Genomic DNA, 22,186 nt, shown 5'->3' on the forward strand with positions numbered 1-22,186 from the left:
CGGAGTAATGTCATCCCTCTCCTCACTGGAAGGGAAAGTTGAGGTTGCACTGGAAAAATGTGTGCGCTTTATGTTTTATCTATGGCATGGTAGCCATGGAAACTGGATGACATAAATAGGCTAGCAGTGGCAGAGAGAGGGATGTTGCAGTTTTTAATAATGGACAGAATTTGGGTCATGATATCTTGCTTGATCTGATCTTGTTAGATCCATAAATTGCATCATGTGCCACTTAAAATTTCATTAATCTGCATGAATCCCTGCTTGGTCTTCAAAGCGGCTGCAGGCAGTGATTTAAGAACTGAGTGATGTCTCCTTGCACCCATTTAAGCGATGTTAGAGGAGGAAAAAGCCACATGTTCTTACACCAATTTTTTTTTGTTTACTTTACTTCATGTATTGTGTAATTACACACTGCAATTCAGCTACATTAACAGCTTAAGCATGCTAATTGAGATCATGAATCACTTTGCTATTTGGAATAGCACTCAACACAATCATTTCCCATTCATAATTTCACTGCAGGTCTATTTAGAGGGGCACTAATAAGAGTGAGGGAGGGAAAGAACAGTAGCTGCTCTAGTTTCTGATGCAGAATTGCAAGGAAAAGCTCTGACAAATGTTCTGTGATTATTAGCATATCAGTGGTTTGTTTCTGTTTAATTCATTTTCATGGAAGAGCATCTGTCTACGTGGTTTCATAGTGGCAGAAAAAGGTCAAAGTCTGTGCATGCTGGAATATACAAACTATGGTTCCTTAATGACAAGACGCTGCTACCAAGCCAGCAAGCAAAGCAGACTTAAAAGCATCTATTATGTGTCTTGTGCAACCTCAGCCAACATTGATGTTAAGGTACAGCCCATGGAATACATTTCTAAATCACGGCAACGAGATAGGTGAGAACTTAAACAACTAATCAAATAATTTTAATTAAATTGGTATTTAAGACTCAATAGAAGAAAATGCTGAAAGAAAGTTTCATTAACACAAAAGTACTGATATGAGTTTAAGTTAGTGTTAGTAGACACACAAGTACTGAATTCAAGTAAAAGGCTGGAAGTAGCTGAAGTCTCATATGAAGCCAGTGCTTCATAAATGTGTAAACAATTGAAGTGTTCATTGAAAAGTGCCAAAATGAGTAAACTTTCTAAAATAGATTATGGTGTCAGTGAAAACACCAGTATAATCAAAGGCAAGTGCTGAACGCAACTGGTGTTTCTTTATTTAGGTTCCCTTTTGCTATCACCTGCTAAACTGCTACGTTTTCTGGTGTTGCTAGGAGGGGAAAAAGACTGCAGCAGCATGATAATCCTAATAATAAATACATAAAAAAGGAGCTCTGTGGTAACTGGCAGTCTGTTGCAGCAACTGTTGTGTTTCTTGCTGTTTTTCATCACTTCTGAAAAATGAGGTTGAGTAGCTCATCTACTAATCGGAAGGTTGGTGGTTCCCTGGCTGTTCCAGTTTGCATGCCAAATATACTTGGGCAACATACAAACATCAACAGTTGTGTATGAATATGAATGTGAGTTGTTGGGTAGAAAGTATGTGTATATATGACTATATATATGTATATATATATATATATATATATATATATATATATATATATATATATATATATATATATATATATATATATATATATATATATATGTATATATATATATATCAAATTGAAAGGAACACCAACATGGCTCCCGTCTGGGGGTTTCCTCCTCCTTGTGCTGGGATGGACGAGCGGTTGTCATCAGGATGTGAGGCCTCAGGTTATCGGTACTCTTGGGGGGGCTGCAGTTGGCCCGGATCTCCTGGATCTATCTCTGTCTGCCTCTGGTTCCTGGGGGGCGTTATTGCGGCTTCCCACCCTTTTTATGACAAAGGCACATACACAGACACTTGCTCACTTCTTACAGGTGCAGCAGTTTGTGATACATTGTGCCTTTCTATTTGTGCTCTATCCCTTTATTATATTTTCTCCATTCTTTTTTTCTTCCTCCTGCCTGTCAGCTTAGACATGGTCATACTACACATATAATGTAATAACTGAAGCCTAAATGCATCTGACATAAGGCGCATCTGGCCACTGAGCGTAAGACTGCTCCCCCCAGGCTGCTGGTTTACATTTTGGCTCCAAATTCAAAAAAAATAAAATAAAAATGCAAACACACATGAATATGAGGAGCCTATAGAGCTCATCTTGGAAAGAACTGAATTGAATTGGATGGAAATAAAATTTATTGAATAATTCAGGCTCTAATAACTGTAAAAAAAAGGCTCTGGCCACTACATTGAAAAGATATACCAGAGAAGCAGAGGCCAAGACAATAAATAGCCTGTTCTCCAAAGATCCATCCAGCATGTACTCTAGGAATAGGGTAGACCTACCCAGAGCTGAAACTGGAAGAATATCAGGAAACAAGAAGTTTTAAACAACACCGTTGCCAAGTGGCTGATAAAGCCACAAGCAGACCATAGCAACCTCCCAGAGCTAATATACACCACCAAGACAGACATCCAACACCAAGTCTCCAGAATGCAGAGCTGTGCAGCACCAGGCCCTGACATGATCCGTGCCTAATGGCTGAAGAAGCTATTCTAATCTGGGATCACCTGACAGCACAAATAAGGGGTCTGCTAACAGGAGGTATTCATCCAACTAACACAGAGCAGAACAATCCTGTTAATGAAGAATCTCATAACATCAGCCTATTACCTTTCTTTCCATAACATAGAAGCTCCTATCAGACATTATAGCAACCAAACTGAGTAGGCACCTGAGTGAATACATGAGCACAGCTCAGAAAGGAATTGGAAATAACACCAGAGAGCCAAAACACCAGTTCCTGGTCGAAAGAGCAGTATGCCAGGGCTAAGACCTGGCAGGCAGATCTGAGCAAGGCCTGAAAATTGCCCCACACATGGCACAGGTGGAGGCCCTAAGCATCAGATCCAGAGAGGCAGTAGTCTACCACAGGCAACAGGACCCAAGTTTCAGATTGGTGGCCCAGAGACTATGCAGCACATAGTAGCTGTGTGTGAAATGCAAGCTAAGAGAGCGTACACTTAGAATAAAATCCAGGTGGCTGGGATAGTGTACAGGAACATCTGTGCTGCATGTGGACTAGAAGTCCCCAAGGAGACTCCACCAAAGGGGGTGGAGAACAACAGGGGAAAGGTCCTGTGGGACTTCAAGTCCCAAACAAGCAGCTACTGGCCAACCAGCTAGACATAGTGGTGCAGTTGTGGTAGATGTGGTAATCATGATTTTAAAGATGAGAAAATAGAGAAATACCAGAAGGAAGAGCTGGGGCAAATGTGGACGGTAAAGTTCCAAATGGTCCCAATGATAATAGGAGAATTAGGAGCTGTAACCTTGAAACTTGTGTGTGTGTATATATACGACCTTTAATATTAATTGTTTTGGCTACAATAAAGTCTAGATAAAATTCAATATGGTGAAAAACTTCATATGCCTTCACACGATGGCCCTGCTGAGTTATTGTTTCAGATCACCCCTGCTGAGATTCAGTAGGATCCCAATGATGCTGTAGTATTACAGCTGACAGGCTACTGCTGCGTCGTGCTGGAAAGAGATGCACGAGTTAGTGGTGAGGCATTTGTGTGTTACTGTAAGACGAACATCTTGTTCCCTCATGCCCTCTGGTTCAGGAAGCTGGAACTGACAAGAGTAGGGCTATAAAGGAAAATGAAATAACAACAGCAAATATTCCTGGATACCTCATAACAACATCTTATCGCCCGCTGCACACATTTGATTGACACAGTGCATAAGCTTATTCATAATTTAATCTTGGGGATAGGTTAATTGATTAATCTAAATTCCCCCATAGGTGTGAATCTGTGCGTGAATGTGAGTGCGAATGGTTGTCTGTGTCTCTATGTATTAGCCCTGCGAAAGACTGGCGACCTGTCCAGGGTGTACCCCGCCTCTCGCCCTATGACAGCTGGGATAGGCTCCAGCACCCCCTGTGACCCTGGAAAGGATAAGCGGAATCGAATGGATGGATGGATGGATGGATGGATAATTTAAGCTTGCTCAACATAAAGCCTGTGATGCAGTAATATGCTCACGTTTTACCTTCCTTCTCCACTGACATTGTGACCATAACATTTCAGTACACAGCATCTGTTTGGTGGCAGGTGAAACTAAATGTAGGAGACAGGCCATGGAGTTCAAAGTGAGAACAAGCCAACTTTCGCCATGTAAACACAAAACCTCACAGTTTTTCCAAAAGCAGAGGTCTAGGAAAAATACAAACAAGCAGTCAAATGTGAAGAGGGCTTTATTCATCAGTAGGTTTGCTGTGAGGCATGATATGCACATGTATGCAATGTGACATGTTGATATGTGAATATATGTGCAGAAAGGCAAGCAAAGACAACGAATCCCCAGTACAGATTTCATGTTTCATATTTAGATTTCAGATTTATTTATTTATTTATTGTCATTATGTTGCTAGAACATAACAAAAATTACAGTGGTGCCCTCGGTGATAAAGAAAATACAAAAAAAGATGCAGCTGCAATACCACAGTCATACTGTGGCAGAGGATGTTCTCGATCACAGCTCTGTAAAAGTTCTGAGCAACTGGGGGGAGAGTCCAGCTCTCTTCAGTTTCCTGAAGAAGAAGAGTCTTTGTGGAGCCTTCCTCACCAGAAAGGAGGTGTTCAGTGGCCAAGTCAGATCTGGAATTTGATGTTATCGACACACTCCACCACCTTCCCTTGGATGAGGAGAGGTGGCTGCTCTGTCCTCCTGAACCTTCTGTAGTCTACTATGACCTCCCTGGCCTTGCTGGTGTTAAGCAGCAGATTGTTCAGTAAACACCAGGTGCTGGATCTTCTCCCTGTGGAGGATCTCATCATTGTTTGTTATAAGACCCACTACAGTGGTGTTGTCTGGAAACTTCAGAACCGTGTTTGAGGAGCGGATAGCTGTACAGCCGTTAGTGAATAGTGTGAAAAGAGCACTGTATTCAGGACCAGAGTGGATGATGTTCTGTCTCCTATTCTCTCATCTTAGCCGCTATTGTGCCTGATAGGAGATTTCATGTTGTGCTTAGGCAGGTTATTGACCAGTAGTTGGATGTGACCGGTCCCTTCTGGGGATCCTTGGGGATCAGTACTGTCCGCCCTTCAGTTAGTTGTACCAGGTGCGTCTCATCAGTTAACTGTTTGTGCAGTTAGCTTATCCAGCCAGTAGGTGTGTAGGTGCTGTTCAACTCTTCGTATTTGAGAATCTTTCTTGGATGCACATTTGTGAGGTGACACACTGATGTTGGACCAGTAGGTCTTTCCTGCGGTCTCCACTGTAATTTATCCCAAAGCTGTTCTATTGGGTTGAGGTCAGGACTCTGTGCAATAATTTAAAATTGACAAACACATGTGAGCCAGAAATGTGCAAATCATTGTGTTGTATGGACTCTTGGAGTTATTCAATTCAATTCAATTTTATTTATACAGTGCCAAATTACAACAACAGTTGCCTCAAGGCGCTTTAAAGGTAGACCCTACAATAATACATACAGAGGAAAAACCCAACAATCATATGACCCCCTATGAGCAAGCACTTTGGCAACAGTGGAAAGGAAAAACTCCCTTTTAATAGGAAGTAACCTCCAGCAGAACCAGGCTCAGGGAGGGGCGGCCATCTGCCATGACCGGTTGGAGTGAGAGAAGGAAGACAGAATAAAAGACATGCTGTGGAAGAGAGCCAGAGATTAATAAGAGATTTGATTCAGTGCACAGAAGTCTAGAGAAGAGAGTGAAGAAGAAATACTCAATGCATCATGGGAATCACCCAGCAGCCTCACCTATTGCAGCATAACTAAGGGAGAATTCAGGGTCACCTGATCCAGCCCTAACTATATGCTTTGGCAAAGAAAAGTTTTTACTAAAGCATGTAAGTGATGCATGCTAAGATACAATATATGTTGATATCTCACTGAGATATCAACATAATACCAAAGAACTACATGAAGCTGCGGAATGTTTGTATTTGTGATAGTAGGGATCAGTTCATTAGAAATGGTAGTGTTATTTACTACATTGTATTTTCCAGAAAAAAAAAAACTGCACAGAAACATTTAAAGCTGCAGTAAGGTAGATGTTTTATTTCTGTCTGGGTGTAAAGTTGGTATAGAGATCATGTTAGCAAAAAGCTAATATTCCAATAAAATGAGAACAAAATTCACTCTACTTTTAGCTCTGTTTGTTTCCACCAATTCTTGAGAAAGTGATCTGACATTTAAAAATAATGAAAAAAAGATAAAATAAAACTGCTGGACCGCTCCATGAGTTCACTGTTTTAAGCAACATACCATGTATCCACTGGTTGTCTAAAAAGGTTGATTACTGTAGTTTTAAAAATAGATAGCGCGGTTAAAATTAGGTAGTGAGTTAACTTAAAACTGTGTATTGGTTCATACTTTCAACATGTAGTCAGATTTTCAGTAAGACTGATTTCAAACCTAGAATGACTACTTTTAGGATGCGTACAGTGTGAGCACTCTCAGTGGTGCACACATATGTGTGTGTTTGTGTGTGTTCGGGAGGGGGGTGTTGGGCTGAGCTGCAGAGTGCTGGCAACAGCCTGTTATTACAGTCCATGTGACTGACAGTGTGTGGGCGAGAAGGTAATTGCTGGAGTATGCCTGTGGTGACGAGGGCCTTCAGGGGAGCGGATGTTGAGCAGACTGAGGCACACAGAACGCACAGAGAAGGTGCAGGCAGCCCAGAACTGATGACTCATCTCTCACAAACCATTCCCTCTTGTTTGTTTACTCTGCTCTTCTGCAGCCTGAGTAAGAGTGCTGACAGACAGGGGACTGTCACCCAGTGACTGGGCCGTCTTAAAGGATTTCACCTGTTTAGACTTCAGGACAAGCGGCTTATTTAGATCCAGTCTGCTTCCCGTGTAAACAGCCTCCAGAATTGGCAGACTCTAAGCTTCTATTTACTGCATTGAGAAAGAGAGCCAGTCGTGTCTGCATCTACTAACCGGGCTCCTAAAATAAATTGCCAGATGCTAAGCTTTTTATTCATTGTGGATACTATACTGTTAAAAGTAATGCAAAATGCATTGCTTTCAATTAATGAACTGGCACTGCCATGGACACCCCTAAGAAGTGTCCCCTCATTTTTAACCTATCCTCAATAAAGACACTGTTCATAATAAGAACAATAATTATTATTATCATCATCATCTTTTAGCTCTTTTCTTTAGGGGTCACAGTAGATTATCTGCCTCTTCTTTCACACCAACCCTCTGTTTTTCTTCACTGCATCCATGACCTCCTCTGAGGTCTTCCCGTTTTCTTCTCGACAGCTCCATCTTCAGCATGTTTTCTCGTTGATATCCACTATCCACATGTCACTGATATGTGCAGAAAAGATACAGTGACATGTCACAGTGTTACATGTCACATGTCAATTTTAATCTTCTCCCTCTAACTTTGTCTTCAAACTACTCAACCTAAGTAGTCTCTCTCCAGGTCAGCATCCTGCTTTTTTTGTTTGTTTGTTTGTTTGGGGGGGGGGCGGAGTTGTCCACCTCCACCCTGCCTCCCCTCGCTTCTTTACTTGTCTTGTCCTTTGCTTTGGATGGTTGACACCATGTATTTAAACTCTCTATCTCTGCTATTTGCATGTTCATATTTCCACCTGTCTCCCTCTCATGCACACACAGATATTCTGTCTTGGTTCTAGTGACTTTCCTTCCTACTCTCCAGGACATACCTCCACCTCTCCAGTCTCTTCCACCTGCTCCCCAGTTCAGTTTCAGTTTCAGTTTCAGTTTTATTTGTCATATGCAAGTTAGCATAGGGTCAACATTGCAATGAAATGTATTTGACGAGCAGAAGACAGTCACTCAGCAGTATAGTACAGTAAAAAATAGTAAAGAGCAAAGAGTCTCATTACAGTCTCACTATAGATCTCAATGTTGTCTGCAAAACAACATCAACCACAGATACTTTTGTCATCTCTCACCATCACAAAAAAATGGAGTCAGAGCCGATCCCTGATATAATCCCACCCCAGTGCAACCCCTTCTGGCTTTCTCTACTGACTGATTCTAATATACAGATCTTTCTACTCTCCCCGAGTACTCAAAGCACTTAATACATCATACCACATTCACCCACTGACACAAGCACTTTCTTCTATGATTTTAAGTGCTTACTGAGGAACATTCACACACATTCATACTCCAGTCGGATAGGGTTAATATCTTGCCCAAGGATATTTGGCATGCAGCCTAGGGGGAGCCAGGGATTGAACCACGAACCTTCAGTAGATGACCTGCTCTACATCCTGCTATACTGACGCTCAATGATCATCACTCTTTTCTCAGCTTAGCTTCAGCAGCTGTTTCCTATAGCTTCATGATATGGTTCATCAACTTTGTCCTCCTGTAGTTACTTATCTTCCTGCCCATCCGACCCTCCCTGAGCCTGGTTCCCTCAAGGAACCTTATGTTGAAAGTGAGTTTTTCCTTCTCATTGTCACCAAATGCTTGGTCATAGGGGGTCGTCTGATTGTTGGAGTTTTCTTTGTATGGTTGAATGTTCTTCACATTACGATATAAAGCACCTTAAGGAAACTGTTGGTATAAACAACACTATGTCAATAAAAATGAATTTAATTCTTTAAAATAGGTACCAGTTCTCAATATCTGGAATTGTGTTATAGAGTCTGGTCAAAAAGTCCACTCTCTTTTCTCCTAGACATCACCTGTGGAGAGAAAAAAACAGGTAATTGATCATGTGCGGAGGAATGGTTTATTTGAAGAGTTTCAGTCAGGTTTTAAAGCTCATCACAGTACACAAACAGCTTTAGTGAATGCTGCGAATGATCTCTGTGCTTATGCTGCTACACCACATTGCAACGTTCAATACCATTGACTATAATATTTTATTACAGCATGCTTCCTTTAGGCAATATCATTAAAAGGCATAGCACACATTTTTACTACTATGCATATGAGACCCAACTTAATCTATTAACTATTGTCACAGGCCATTAACTGTCTGCAACACAACCAATCTGACTGTAGTCAATTGTCTCTTCAAAGCTGTACATTTAAATGCACTTCCCAAGCTTCCCAGCTCCTCATTAACCATGTCTTTCAGCTGTACAACGTACTATTTTTCTTTGTTTCTGACTTTGTCTCTGAGCAGTTTACCTCTCAAGTTTGGAAGGAGTTTTGCTCCTTCGAGACAAGGTAAGTCTGTCTTTTGGTTTCCCGTATCAAACAGCCAAACTGAGAGACTTAACCATGACCTGGAATCTGCACTGCAGTGTGTGGTCCAGCTAAACTAGTCCACGTAGACCTGGCTTTAGCTGAGTATGCACACAACTGAATGATCTCTTTAGCCACCATGTCCCCTGTAGAGGCTCACCTAGGATATCAACCACCTCTGTTTATGACCCAGAAGAGCAAATTGTCATCCAGAATCATCTGCACCACAGCAGCAGTGCTTATAACACAAAAATAAAACAAACATGATTACAAAGCAAACAGATTATAAAGTCTGATTGTCTACTAGAAAGATTCAATTCAAGTTGAATTCAGATTTGAAATTACAACAACAGTTGCCTCAAGGCGCATTATATTGTATAGAGAAAACTCCACCAATCAGCCCCTATGACCAAGCACTTGGCGACAGTGGGAAGGAAAAACTCCCTTTTAACAGGGAGGAACCTCCGGCAGAACCAGGCTCAGGGAGGGGCGGCCATCTGCCACAACTGGTTTGGGGTGAGGGAAGGAAGATGGGACAAAAGACACACTGTGGAAGAGAGCCAGAGATTAATAATAACACATTACTAAATGCACAGAAGTGTATATACCCTCGTGTTTATAAGAGAAGGAGAAGTGGGGGCATTATGTGAAGCCCCCAGCAGCCTAAGCCTATTGCAGAACAGCTAAGGGAGGATTCAAGGTCACTTAAATCAGCTCAAGCGATGCTATGTATGTTTTGGGGGGCTATTTTTGCCATTTGGTGTTAGTGAAATACGAAGACAAATTCCCCACAACATTTACAAACATATTTTCCATAGTAAAAACAATAACATGCCAGAAGACTTTTATTTAAAACACACAGACATGCACACAACTCTGACAAGGTCATATCGTATTTATTCGCCCCTGGATTTTTTATTCACTCCACAACTAACACACAAGGTATTGTTAATCTTGACAGATATTCTAAGGTGTTTATGTTCATAAAAGCCTGGCAGCTGCACTCACTAGCCACTTTAGTAGGTATACTAATATAATATAATATAATTCTGCATGGCACAGTTTCAGAATGTTTCCCCAGAGTTGGTAAGATCTTTTAACTCTGCAGTACAGTTCCATTTAAGAAATAAGTTTAAAATGCTTTATATAAGACAGAAAAGATTCATGCTTTCATGCTTTTCACATGCTGTTCTAAATATCACAGACCAGGTAATGTTTTTTTCCAATCTTCTATTGTCCAGTTCTAGTAGTACCCAGAATGGTTCCCAGGGTGGTCTTCTGTTGCTGTAGCCCATCTCCTTCAAGGTTCGCTGAGCTTTTCTCTTTTTCATACCTTTGTCTGTAAACCCTAGAGATGGTTGTGTAGGAAAATCCAGCCGATGAGCAGTTTCTGAAACATGCAGACCAACCTATCTGGCACAACCAAGTAGCGTTCAAATTGTCCATGTCGACGTACCTGCACTGGTTTGCTCCCAAGTTGTTTTTTTGATTAGATTTAATTTAAAAGCACTCAACAACCTGGGTGTATCTAACAATGTGGCCAGTTAGAATATATATATTGTTTTACTCCTAGATTTCTAGACAAGTCCAGAAGACATTTTTATGTTCCTTTGAATACTGTAGGCTCCATTCCACTGGGTTTTGTTTTTTAATGTTGTGGCCACAGTACAGTGTTTGTTGACACAGTAGATGAGAAATTAATGTATATGAGATCAAATTTAGGGAGCATTAAACTTAAATCCCACTATATTTTTACCTGAAGGATCTGGTTTCCACCTTGCTAATACACGATCAACGTTACTGATTAGCACATAATGTTGATTAATACTGCAAATATGTGACAGAAATAGAAATTGGCAATATGATTTTAAGATAATATATTGTTACTTTTTGCTGGTTGCGATACAAACCTCTGTGGTTTTTGCAGGATGTAGAAGACATATTTAACAGGCGTGCTGTGAACAAAGGTGCAGGCTGCCAACGCACTTCACATCAAAAACATCTGAAAACTTGTAACTTGAATTTGTGCAATTATATTTGTTTGAATTATTTCCTGTGATTTATATTATAAGTTCTTATTTTGTCAAACCATTAGAAAAGCAGCCAGCAAACAAAGTTGTGCTACAGACTGTTGTACTTCTACTTTGTAAGCCCATTTTTGATGGTGGGAAACTATAATTGTTGTGTTTATGTGGCAAGAAACTGGCTTCCCACCCATGTGAACTCTCCAGCTCTCCGCCCACATGCATGCATGCAATGCACACTCATAGACAGTGGACAAACACACACTGACAACCTGTCATTGGTGGTGGCTCAGATTTTTACCTTTTAATTTGGGAGAAACTGAGAGACCTGCAAACTGTATCTCAGTGCGTCAGCTGCATTATGTGCTATAGTATGCCTTTTTTGTGTGTTATTGAAGTATCCATCTAAATCCTGAATAGCGCTGCCAGTACATGCAATAGATGCAAATACAGAGACAAGAAGTATGTATGTCAAATAGCAAAATAATTATTTTCAGGAGATGTAAAAGAAGTCAGGTAGGGCACACTTACAATTAGCTTTAATGTTTGTAGATACTCCTTGCTAGTGTTGGGTACTGAGCTAAGATACAAGTACTGCTTGTGTTTCTTGTAGCATGTTGTGTATTTGGTTATGTTGTGATTATTGGCTGTGCTTGTGTTTCCAAATTAGTGAGACATGTGTTTTTTAAAAGTTTAATGTCTACATATGTCTAAAATGATCCCTAAAGTGTAGCTATAGGATTCCATGGAAGGAGGCAAGTAAATTTAAATTTAGGCCTTTGTTGACCTCTGATGTCCACTTCTTTCATGCCCATTTGAAACAGAGTCTAGAAAGTCTATTGGCACCAGTGCCACCTACAACTCAAAGTTAAGATGCTAGCTTGCAACAACATGACTTGTTGGTAGGGCGTATATCATATAACTGCCTTTCAATGAGGAGAGGTCATTTGGAAGAACTGGACATAATTTTCTAAGAAACAAAATTCAATTAATTTATTTTGACTCAATGGAGATGGGGAAGAAGCAGGTTGCAGATATAAGAGTCTGAAAGACAGAATGATAGGCAAGGCAGTCAAGAAGCATGGATGTAAAGAACAGACTAAACATCCAGTAAAGCAGGCGGATTGGTGATTACAGGTCTTCCTTACTGAACTTAGGCATATTCCTCATCTCTTGCGCTACAGAATTTGCCAACAGATTTCCTTCAGGAGTATTTAAGTGAGCATCATTTAAGTCATGCATGAAAAAAAATCTGCTGTTTCAGAAAGATTTGGATTTGAAGGAAGTACAAGCTGTATACCAGAAGTGTTCTAGTAATGCATATAAACACACATAAATGACATCGGTAGTCAGGTTCTTCAGGGGCCTGTTTGCAGAAAACGCCCATGATGACCATACTGTTTAACGAGAATACAAGACAGTTTGGAAAATCTCTGTGTTTTTTGTTCAACAAAGTGTTTAATCCAATACCAGCTACATAGTCGAGGGTTTTTATCTAGTGCAGTTCAGTAAATTTACACTATGAGCAAAACAGGTACATGTACAGTCCTGCATGCACACAAAGCAATGACTCATAAGAAAAGTGTTCAAAGCAAATCCAAAAGCACATAAAAAAGCCTCTGCTCAGAACGAAAGACATGTCGGTCAAAGAGTCATTACTTTGAGAGCTGGGGTGACTCATTTCTAAGTGATTCATCAGGCTTTTGCGGTCACCCAAATACGACCGCCAGCCAAAAAGAACTTCCATGAATTTGCTGGATAAGGAGTGGGACAAGTCCAGACAGAGGCACAAGGACGTAAATGCAGTGCTGTTGTCAGCCAGCAAGCATGTCTTGAAGCCAAATGCCTTTGATTACATCAATAGCTCCAAGTCTGAGAGGGACCCAAAGACCCAGCTAACCACCATTCATAACGGGGGCTTCCACAGACCGACTCGTCAGGCTTGTGTTACCTTCAGGCCTGATCCATATTCTTGTTATTTAGGAATACGGATCTGGCCTGAGGGTTCCAAAGGTTCCACTAGCATCCCCTCACTCCACATCACTGCATGGACCTTCCTTTTTCTGTCATGAAGAAATGACATGCTGTTTTTATTAGGTCTAACACTTAGACTTCCTGATTATTCCTAAATTGTTTGTCCACATTGTAGGCTCTGTGGTAAGGCTAGTACATTGTAAACATTTGCACTACCACTCCTGCATTAATCTGCCACGGTTTCCCCCAATTCCCCCACTCAGCCCATTTCAATCATCTGCCTGCCCTGAACAGATCGGGTCATTGGGTGCAGGAATGGCAGTCTGTGTGTGTGTGTGTGTGTGTGTGTGTGTGTGTGTGTGTGTGTGTGTGTGTGTGTGTGTGTGTGTGTGTGTGTGTGTGTGTGTGTGTGTGTGTGTGTGAGTGTGTACTCTATAATTAAATTCTCTGTATGCATTGAGAGAATGAGCATATGGATGACTGTCAAAAACGCACACTGAGACAAAGACGTGACACTCATCTCCCAACACTCTTTAGACACAGGGCTGCTCCCACCTCCTGAAGGCCCCCGGCCCGGCTTTGAAGGCCCATGGCTTTGCATATAGGAGCTAAAAATCCTCATATGTCCTGAAGGTTTCTGCAAAGATTCATATGAATATGAATATCTTTACTAATCTGGGGGATTAGCTGCTGCATTGTCAAACAATGTCTTTAGACTCCCCAAAATCACCCTTTGACAGACTTCTTTGCTTTTTAGTTGTCATTTAGCTCCTTATTTCTGGGCGCCCTCATTTTCCTCTTCCACATTTGACTTTTAAATTATGAGTAATGCATGCTAAAACATGATTTTCCTCCAAACCTAAGAAGGTAGATGTAGTGGCTTTTAGTGTGTGGAGTTTTTTTTGTTTATTTGATTATTTATTTGACATTTTATGTTAATTTTATGATGGTTTTTTTTCTTTATTTAGTTTGAAAGCTTGAAAAATATGTACTTCTTATCTAGACACTGCAGCTTTGATCATCAGAAGGATGATTTCTTGACATATCCTTTAATTAAGACAGTCCATGTTTCATCTCTGACTGTGTTTCATTATTCTCAACATGTTAATTGCATGTTCAGTGTTCATGATCAGGGCTTATTTATTTACAAATTCTTGTTTATGAATTATACTAGAAGAAAATTAATAAAATGAACTTACAGTCATGAATTATTATCACCACCTCCCTATTCATACTGTACAAAAAATATAATAACTCCCTGTCTTTTATCTGAGCACCTTAAAAACTGCTGGCTTTGTTATTTTGATGTCAGGAGCAGCACAATTTCAGATTGTTAGTTTAATGCTATTCTTTGAATGCCACTCAGTGGAATATCCAGTATCCAATATCCAAGTAAATTCTGCCACAAAGAAGGGGCTGTATGTTTTACAATGATAATTCATAATTACATGCAAACTCCCCAGGGGACATTTCTTCCATTAGAAATTAAAACATCTCCAGTGAGTGTTTACTTGTCCAAAAAGGGTGCGAGTGCCTTCCAGGTATCTAAGCTGAACAGAGGTCACCAGCTTACTCCCCTTTCACAACTTCACTCAGCTCATAAAGCACCATTCATTTGCATTTCCGTTCATGAGAAAACAAAGTGGTTTTTGCACTAATTACAGTCTCCAGGTTTGAGTGTGCATATTACAATATTAGAATATATTCTTTAAAAAGAAATATGAGCACTCATATTCATCACCATCAAGGCAAACTGGCAACAGCCCCACAGCCTTATGCTTTTTGGTTCCTAAGACCTCGTCTGTGTCAGATGTGAGGAGTTGATCGAATATTTGTAATAAGTTGTGGCCCAACTGACAGTTGACTGAAGTTCAACAAAAGAGCAATCTCTACTTGAATGGTTACATCTGAATTGTTTTTAAAGAACATATGAAATAATACTGTCAGCTGTTTGAGGAGGAAATAGAGATATTCTGTTGTCTTCTGTCAGTCCTATTGTACAATCTTTTTTTTAATGCTAATGTGTTACCAGGAAACTAACTATACTTAAAATATGAGCCACATGATAAAGTTTCAGAGCCACATGTTCGAAACAAACAGTAGCACTGAGAGTAAGCTCAACTATAAAATAATTAACTTGAATTAAGATGTCATTTTTCCACTGTGTGTGATAAATCCTAAGAGCAACAATTTTCTGCAGCATGAATTTTTTGTCTTATTTGTAACAGCATTGCTTTTTACTGTTGTATGTTCTTTACAGATTTCCAATCACCATTTTCTCATCGCTATCTGATAATGTCTCTGATTTGAGAAGGCTGCACTAATAAGGGTCATTTTGTGTGAAAAAGAATAAATGGTTAATGGACTGGTCCTCATATACTGCTTTTCTAATCTAGCATTCAAAGTGCTTTTCATTCACCCAATTTTTTCTATGTTAAAGTGTTTTCTCTCCCAGATTCAAACTCCAGGAGCATCAGGAACTTGGGGTTCATTATCTTGCCTAAGGACACTTTGGGTTAGTCAGGGATCATACCACTAACTTTACAATTAGTAGATGCTCTGCTTCACATGCTGAGCCAAATCTCCTTGGCGTAGGATGGAAAGTTAATAACTTTCTCTTAATTGCCGTGATACCTGTTATCTCCAACTGGAGTTTTAGGTTTTTTCAAGCCAGCTAATGCAAAGAAAGCTTGGCTTGGTTGAACTTCATCTGCACAATATTCCTTAGATCCTTATATCTATTTGTGTATTTATTTATTTAGTAGCTAAATTATTTAGTAGAGACCCACTTTACACTGCACACAAAGCATATGTATTATAAACATTAATTTAAATGATCACAGAATAAAAACTGAATTTCTTATTGAATTTCTTAGGTGAGAAATTTTTCATTTGTTTTTCATAATTTCATATTGTTTTTTTAAGAACTTGCACTAGCCAGAGTGCTACAGTTATGTCAAACTGTTGTCATGACAGGACATGGACTATAACTTTTCTTAAACACTTTACTGAAGTAAAGTTTTAATGAACTAGTATTTTACTATTTTTCTATGATATGATAACATTACACAGTTTCTGTAGATTTGTTGGCAGCACTTTTAAGATGTGAATCTCCTGCTCCATTACATCCTAAATGTCTGTTTGTTCTGACTGTGGTCATAAATGGGTGGATATGGTCGGGAAAAACACTTGGATATGCTGTGGCATTTAAATAATGCACACTGGGTACTAAAGCCAATGGAAATAGCCAAAAAAAATATCAACCATGCCAAAAGACCATCACCAGCGCTGAATATTGCAGTACAATTTAAGACTCGTCATACCAGGCAGCATTTTTTTTCCAATCTTCTGTTAACCAATTTTAGCGAGCCCATACAAACTGTTGCCTCAGTTTTTTGTTTTCAGCTGGCATGTGTGGCACCTGGTGTAGTCTTCTGCTGCTGTCGCCCATCTGCTTCAAGGTTTGCTGTGGTGTGTGTTCAGAGATATTCTTCTGCATAACAGGTGGTTATTTGAGTTGTCTGACAATTCTCCTCTAATGTCTGACATTAAAAGTGGCCATTTTGCTCAGAGAACTGCTTTCTCATTTGATATCTGCTATTTTTTCACACTATTCTCTGTAAACCTTTTAGATAGTTGTGTAGGAAATTCACAGCAGATCAGCACTTTCTGAAATACTCAGAGTAGCCTCCTTCAACCATGTCAGCTTTAGCATCACTAAATCACCACTCCTTTCCATTCTAATGGTCAATTTTAACCTCAACAGGTCATCTTGATCATATCTACACACCTAAATAAATTCAGTGGCTGCCATGTGATTGGCTGATTAGATATTTACTTTAATAATGCATTTTTTTTTTATTTTTATAACAAACAGTAGAACAGGTATCAGTGAGCTTTCTGTTACTTGACATTTATTTTTAACATTTTTCTTACTTATTATTATCCACATTTAAAATATCAGTCTTCTTAATATAAGTTATTAGAGATAAATGTCTTTGCCAACTGTTGTTGTTGTTTGGCACTGTACAGATAAATTCTAATTGAAGTAAAAGTTATCCCATGTATAAGTAATTTAACAACATTATAGCTATAAGTAAATAAATAAATAATGTATAAATAATAGATAAATATTTGATTCTTAAAAGGCTGAATCTGCCTAATGATTATTTTTACTTTGGTTACTTTAACTATATTTTCATTCTGACACACTGACTTTTGTGTTGTTAATTACGTGGAAGTTGCGAGCTTAAACTATTAATTATTCTTTTTGCAAATGTGTGTCAGGTAATGAGTTCAGTAAAACACATTAATAAATGAAAATGGTAGAGGAGCGTGTGGAAAACGAAAACATTAAAGAAAATAGTTCCCACACTTGAAAAGAAGATAGATAGATTTCAGTGTTCCCTTATCAGGCTTTTAATGTGATCAGAAAATAAGTCAGCTAAACACCCCCTTTAATTGTTCTCACATGCGAAAAAAAATGCCTTGTGTCATCATTAATCGTAATTTTCCCGCTGCATTCACGAGAGGGGGGAGGGAGGACCAGGAGAAAGCATGGTGTGCAGGGGAGGGAGGGAGGGAGTCCAGAAAGCCAGCAAGCGCGAGGGGGAGGGATTTGAGCTAGAAAGTCAGAATAGTGCGATTCTCCAAGCTCCGTTGCGCACTTTCGAAGGACTACGCACGCGCTTCCCGCCGGCTTCAACGCAACGCCGCGTCGCGCTAACGATGTTGTGAATGAGAGGATGAGTGACGTCAGCGGGCGAATGTCAACAATGTAGCGACTGAGAGTAGGCGTTCCAGTCGAGTGTAACAAACAGCAGAGAAGGAGCGGCACGCCGTGCAGGATCAACACGCACACACGCGCGCGCGCACACGTACACAACAAATCGTAAAATCATAGACACTGTAGTGTGTGTGTGTCTGTGTGTGTGTGTGTTTTAAATTAACATTCTTGTAAGTGACAAAGAACCGAGTTGCGGCAGCGAGAGAAGTCATCCATCTGCAACCAGGAGAGTTTGAGGAAACGGCAAACCGAGTCATCATGTGAAAGAACTTGTGGGAAACGGACAAAAGGGCTGGAGTACGAGCAGAATAGGACGGAAAAGGTGAGCTGGCGTGCACGTCTTTTTCCTCTCTGACCGCTCTCTCTCTCCCGCTCTCTCTCTCTCTCTCCTTTTCTCGCTCTCTAGCTGTTCTTTTTGTTAGCTTTCAATCTCGGTCTATTGTTGATGCTCTCATAACCGAGACGCAAACTTGCATAAGTGACGCAGTGGTAGTGGGCTACAGCCAGCAGAGCTCCTGCTGAGATGCATAAAAAATCGACTTTATTGGGGAAAAAGCAGAACCGCACGCATGAATCTTGAAAGCCTGGCGCGTGGTACGAATATTGAAGCCTGTAATGTGATGGGGTGTGAACGCGGGTTCAGGAGTGAAACACAACTCTGTACCGCATCCTGTTATGCTTTGAGTCACCGCTCTCTGTGTGCTCCTCTGTACTGTTGTTTTTTTGTTTTTGTTTTTTTATCCAATATGGTAAAGTAGTCGGTGGTGATCCGTCAGGATTCACATGCAGAGTCATTAAACACCTTCCTCGTTCAATACGTGTGCATCTAGTTCATGTGGAGCTCATTAGAACTGTTACTACCGCTATTCCAGTTTATTTCACTCTATGTGAAATTATTGTATTACTGTAGGGTCGTTACCTTAAAATATAAAGCCTATTGGGCGTTGTGATTTGGCGCTATATAAATAAAATAAACTGAACTGAAATAAGCACACCTTATCATTAATCCACATTATAACAATCAATCCCTCGTTTGACGTTGAACCCATATTTCATTATTATATATATATATATTTCTTAGTCTGCCATCATGTTCGAGAATATAAAATAGGCATTTTTAAATCAAACTGCACCCTTCTGCGCGGAGCTGCATTGTCATGTGAGGGGATGCTGCAATCGCGTCTTAGTCTATCTTGAGTCAGTAATGTGCTGAGATGCACCTCAGTAGATATAAAGGGGCATTTTTAAGGAGACTCTTTTTTTCAAAAAAAATGTGATCATGGATAATATATATCTAAACAGTGTAGTGTCACGTGCTGCCATGCATTACGACCTTAAAGAGATTTATGAGAATGTTCCTCGTTTGTGTTTACAGTGAGATTAGTTGGCTTCATATCGGCGGCTGCAGGCACTCGCGTTTGCATTGTTTCCCTCTGTCGTTAAAGAGACGCGTGTGTGCAGAGTGTGCAGGCAGGCAGGGCTTTTTCTTAATAGTGTTTGTTTCGTCATGACTATTGTTTGATGGCCATGTGTTTGCCTCGGCAGCGGAGGGGCCTGGAATCATAAGGGAGTGGAGTGATGCTGCTATAAATGCGGTGATGCAGCATTTCGAGGAAGCATACCATCCTCTTTGTCTGATAATGCTGATGCAAAGCAAACGGCGGAGCGATCGCAGCATCATGGATGGATCCTCCATCATCATGCTCAAGAACCTTTGTCATGATGCGTTGCGCATTCTTTTGAAACACCCGAAACGCCGTGACTCCACGCAGCCGCCACAGGGATGGGTTTAAGCTGTGCCGAGAGCAGGTGCATGGGTAATAGGAGCTAATAGGATCTCACTGGTGGTGTAAAGGCAGCTGACGTGAACTCACATTTTCACAGACAACGCGCTGCTTTGGAGACGCGTGCACGGCGGTGGCACTCATGCGCAGTTTTACGCACGGAACCCTTTGTTCTCTACAGTAGCCCCCTGCCTTTCTTTTCCCAGGCATGGCAGTCCTCTGTGTACTGTGAGGAGGGGAGGGGGTGGAGTCCATACTGTAAACCTCACAGTGACTTTGTAAGCTTACGTCAAGCTTTGATTTCTTTGCCCATTAGTATAATCAAGACACGCGAATCGCATAAAAATAATACTTTTATAATTGCTTGTCACATTTTATTGTAAGCACGATCAGTTTAATAGATCACTAGTGAGAAATCTCATTATTACATCACTCAACAAACATTAACTGCAAGAAGATTTTCAGTTCCAGCTGGTCTGTTCTCTTACCAGCGGTTAGTCTCGTGTTCTTACCATGTGAAATGATATGTGTAAACCAGTGACTCTGCTTTTGCATTCAGAAAACACTAGAGACTTTATAAGAACCAAAGAATTCAAGATCCCTGAATGAAATCTAGAGGAAAATTTCACAACAGCAGAGATGGTGAAATAACTTTTTAAAACCTTATGATGGGGCAGTGTTTGCAAAGTTTTAAAGCCAATATTATTATTATTATCATTATTGTTATTATTATTATTATTATTATTGTTATTATTATTATATTATCATTATTGATCAGATTCAACTTGTGATTCTATATTTGTAGTTTTTATGTCCCAAAAACAACTTACATCTAAGTAATGATTCATAGTAACTGCCCAGACGAGTTTTAACACAGCTAATAAGTTGCACTGCATAAGCATCAATTTGTTTTCAATATATAAAAATATACTTACACTAGGTGTCCGTAACAGATCAGAGCAGCAGTACAGTCACAATAGACCTGGAAGATTACAATAATGCTTATCAATTATCTGCAACCTTACAAAACCCAACAATAATGACTGCAATGAAAAACTACCATATCTTGTTTGTTTCTTTATTAAACTCTCTTCTAATTTTGGCAGCATCAATACACGAAATTCAAATTGTCTTATCACACTGTAATTCCCACAGACAACAGTAAAACAGGAATATTGAATTATTGCACAGTTATTGCATCACATGTTTTGAATTTCCCTCTCTCTTCTGCCTCCTTAATTACCAAAAAAAAAAACCTGCAGCTTGAAAGTCAAACCAGTGCACAGGCTGTAGCTTGTAACTGCAAGCCTTGTTTCTACCTATTTTAATGTGCAAGTAATACATAACATCCATCCATCTTCTTCTGTTTATTCAGGGTTATATTATATGATATAATACATTTGTAATTGGAACAAAAAGTACAAACTAGTCATATGTTCAGTAATATATTTTCTGTACATGTGATGAGATGTAATTTATGATAAATTGTTACTTGTTTTATTGTATTCCTTGTTTCCATCGAATTTTGTATTCAATCCAAAAGGACTGAAAAGTGTCTGTAGAATAATTAGTGGTTAGATGGTGGCTAATGTCATCACAATGTAGTACTTCTTAATCTTTCAGAGATTGTGATTAAGAGCTGAAAGAACATTGTGAGGACAATAACATCACTGATGATAACAAAGTGAATCTAAGCCCAAGTCTGTGTTTAATCCCAAAAAAGGAGACACATTTGTGTACAGCGTCTTTAAAAATTCAACAGCATATAGCCTGATGTTGATGATGCTACATGACATGTAGGTAGAATTCTGACTGACTGAAAAGTTGTGTTCCAGGTATTTCCCACTACTGACAGTGCACAGCTACAGTACAGTGTGTAGATTAGGAGTATTTAGATGTCAAAGGGTAAAGAGTTCATTTTTATATTAAGATCCCTTCCTTTCCATGGCACTAAATAGGAAATTGGAAATAAATAATAACAAAAATGAATACAAAGCAAACAGAAGGACATTGTTAAATGTTAAACAATAATAAATGTTTAACTGAATAGTTGAATTAGTTTGCCATAACCCCCAAATGGCTAGATTTTTTATCTTATTCTAACAATCCAAACTGGGAGCAACAATCCTGTTGAGGTATACACCTTTGTGCAAACCGTTTTGATTAAAGCATCCAGATTTATTTTGGACTTTAAATACTTTCTCTTTTTTATCTCTATGTGCATCCAAATGAAGAATGCAAGGCCCTTCTGAAATCCATTCAAAAACACATAGGACCATCTCACTGGTATTATATCAGAACATCTCACTGTGAACAATGCTGTTCTGGGGATCTGCTCGAGTCCCTCAGGAT

The 22,186-nt window shown here is 39.7% G+C and overlaps 1 protein-coding gene across 2 annotated transcripts in view; it reads left to right on the forward strand.

Annotated features, from left to right (window-relative positions):
* Positions 1-18,070: 18,070 nt before the first annotated feature.
* Positions 18,071-22,186, forward strand: part of bach2b (BTB and CNC homology 1, basic leucine zipper transcription factor 2b) — an 89,975-nt gene continuing 85,859 nt past the window's right edge. For both annotated transcript variants that reach the window (XM_031741669.2, XM_039599090.1), the window contains exon 1: positions 18,071-18,372. The gene's annotated coding sequence lies outside the window, so the exon portion shown is untranslated. The remainder of the gene's footprint in view (positions 18,373-22,186) is intronic.

Source organism: Oreochromis aureus, linkage group 15, assembly GCF_013358895.1.
Source record: "Oreochromis aureus strain Israel breed Guangdong linkage group 15, ZZ_aureus, whole genome shotgun sequence".
Lineage (NCBI taxonomy): Eukaryota > Metazoa > Chordata > Actinopteri > Cichliformes > Cichlidae > Oreochromis > Oreochromis aureus.